The sequence below is a fragment of the Physeter macrocephalus genome, chromosome 11 (assembly GCF_002837175.3).
Source record: "Physeter macrocephalus isolate SW-GA chromosome 11, ASM283717v5, whole genome shotgun sequence".
Classification (NCBI taxonomy): Eukaryota; Metazoa; Chordata; class Mammalia; order Artiodactyla; family Physeteridae; genus Physeter; species Physeter macrocephalus.
In genome coordinates this window covers 18,117,370-18,120,180 of record NC_041224.1, presented here as the reverse complement: position 1 = coordinate 18,120,180, position 2,811 = coordinate 18,117,370, and positions in this window count along the sequence as shown.

Here is a 2,811-nt window from a genome sequence, read left to right as displayed (position 1 = left end):
CCTGATTCCTCCAGCTCCATTTTTCGTTCTCAAGATTGCTTTGGCTATTCGGGGTCTTTTGTGTTTCCATACAAATTGTGAAATTTTTTGTTCTAGTTCTGTGAAAAATGCCAGTGGTAGTTTGATAGGGATTGCATTTAATCTGTAGATTGCTTTGGGTAGTAGAGTCATTTTTATAATGTTGATTCTTCCAATCCAAGAACATGGTATATCTCTCCATCTGTTTGTATCATCTTTAATTTCTTTCATCAGTGTCTTATAATTTTCTGCATACACGTCTTTTGTCTCCTTAGGTCGTTTATTCCTAGATATTTTATTTTTATTGCTGTGGCTAAAACTTCCAAAACTATGTTGAATAAGAGTGGTGAGAGTGGGCAACCTTGTCTTGTTCCTGATCTTAGTGGAAATGGTTTCAGTTTTTCACCATTGAGGGCGATGTCGGCTGTGGGTTTGTCATATATGGGCTTTATTATGTTGAGGTAAGTTCCCTCTGTGCCTACTTTCTGCAGTGTTTTTATCATGAATGGGTGTTGAATTTTGTTGGGAATAAACCCCACTTGATCATGGTGTATGATCCTCTTAATGTGCTGTTGGATTCTGTTTGCTAGTATTTTTTTTTTTTTTTTTTTTGCAGTTCGCGGGCCTCTCACTGTTGTGTCTTCTCCTGTTGCGGAGCACAGGCTCTGGACGCGCAGGCTCAGTGACCATGGCTCATGGGCCCAGCTGCTCCGTGGCACGTGGGATCCTACCGGACTGGGGCACGAACCCGCGTCCCCTGCATCGGCAGGTGACTCTCAACCACTGCACCACCAGGGAAGCCCTGTTTGCTAGTATTTTGTTGAGGATTTTTGCATCTATGTTCCTCAGTGATATTGGCCTGTAGTTTTCTTTCTTTGTGACATCTTTGTCTGGTTTTGGTATCAGGGTGATGGTGGCCTCATAGAATGAGTTTGGGAGTGTTCCTCCCTCTGCTATCTTTTGGAAGAGTTTGAGAAGGATAGGTGTTAGCTCTTCTCTAAATGTTTGATAGAATTCGCCTGTGAAGCCATCTGGTCCTGGGCTTTTGTTTGTTGGAAGATTTTTAATCACAGTTTCAATTTCAGTGCTTGTGATTGGTCTGTTCATATTTTCTATTTCTTCCTGGTTCAGTCTCGGCAGCTTGTGCATTTCTAAGAATTTGTCCATTTCTGCCAGGATGTCCATTTTATTGGCATACAGCTGCTTGTAGTAATCTCTAATAATCTTTTGTATTTCTGCAGTGTCAGTTGTTACATCTCCTTTTTCATTTCTAATTCTATTGATTTGAGTCTTCTCCCTTTTATTCTTGATGAGTCTGGCTAATGGTTTATCAATTTTATTTATCTTCTCAAAGAACCAGCTTTTAGTTTTATTGATCTTTGCTACTGTTTTCTTCATTTCTTTTTCATTTATTTCTGATCTGATCTTTATGATTTCTTTCCTTCTGCTAAATTTGGGGTTCTTTTGTTCTTCTTTCTCTAATTGCTTTAGGTGCAAAGGTAGGTTGTTTATTCGAGATGTTTCCTGTTTCTTAAGGTAGGATTGTATTGCTATAAACTTCCCTCTTAGAACTGCTTTTGCTGCATCCCATAGGTTTTGGGTCGTCGTGTCTCCATTGTCATTTGTTTCTAAGTATTTTTTGATTTCCTCTTTGATTTCTTCAGTGATCACTTCGTTATTAAGTAGTGTATTGTTTAGCCTCCATGTGTTTGTATTTTTTACAGATCTTTTCCTGTAATTGATATCTAGTCTCATAGCGTTGTGGTCAGAAAAGATACTTGATATGATTTCAATTTTCTTAAATTTGCCAAGGCTAGATTTGTGACCCAATATATGATCTATCCTGGAGAATGTTCCATGAGCACTTGAGAAAAATGTGTATTCTGTTGTTTTTGGATGGAATGTCCTATAAATATCAATTAAGTCCATCTTGTGTAATGTATCATTTAAAGCTTGTGTTTCCTTATTTATTTTCATTTTGGATGATCTGTCCATTGGTGAAAGTGGGGTGTTAAAGTCCCCTACTATGATTGTGTTACTGTCGATTTCCCCTTTTATGGCTGTTAGTATTTGCCTTATGTATTGAGGTGCTCCTATGTTGGGTGCATAAATATTTACAATTGTTATATCTTCTTCATGGATCGAACCCTTGATCATTATATAGTGTCCTTCTTTGTCTCTTGTAATAGTTTTTACTTTAAAGTCTATTTTGTCTGATATGAGAATTGCTACTCCAGCTTTCTTCTGATTTCCATTTGCATGGAATATCTTTTTCCATCCCCTCACTTTCAGTCTGTATGTGTCCCTAGGTCTGAAGTGGGTCTCTTGTAGACAGCATATATATGGGTCTCGTTTTTGTATCCATTCAGCCAGTCTGTGTCTTTTGGTGGGAGCATTTAATCCATTTACATTTAAGGTAATTATCAATATGTATGTTCCTATTACCGATGCAGGGGACACGGGTTCGTGCCCCGGTCCGGGAAGATCCCACATGCCGCGGAGGGGCTAGGCCCGTGAGCCATGGCCACTGAGCCTGCGCGTCCAGAGCCTGTGCTCCGCAACGGGAGAGGCCACAACAGTGAGAGGCCCACGTACCGCAAAAAAAGAAAAAAAAAAAGTCCCCTACTATGAATGGGTTACTGTCGATTTCCCCTTTTATGGCTGTCAGTATTTGCCTTATGTATTTAGGTGCTCCTATGTTGGGTGCATAAATATTTACAATTGTTATATCTTCTCCTTGGATTAATCCCTTGTTGATTTTGTAGTGTCCTTCTTTGTCTCTTGTCCATTTGC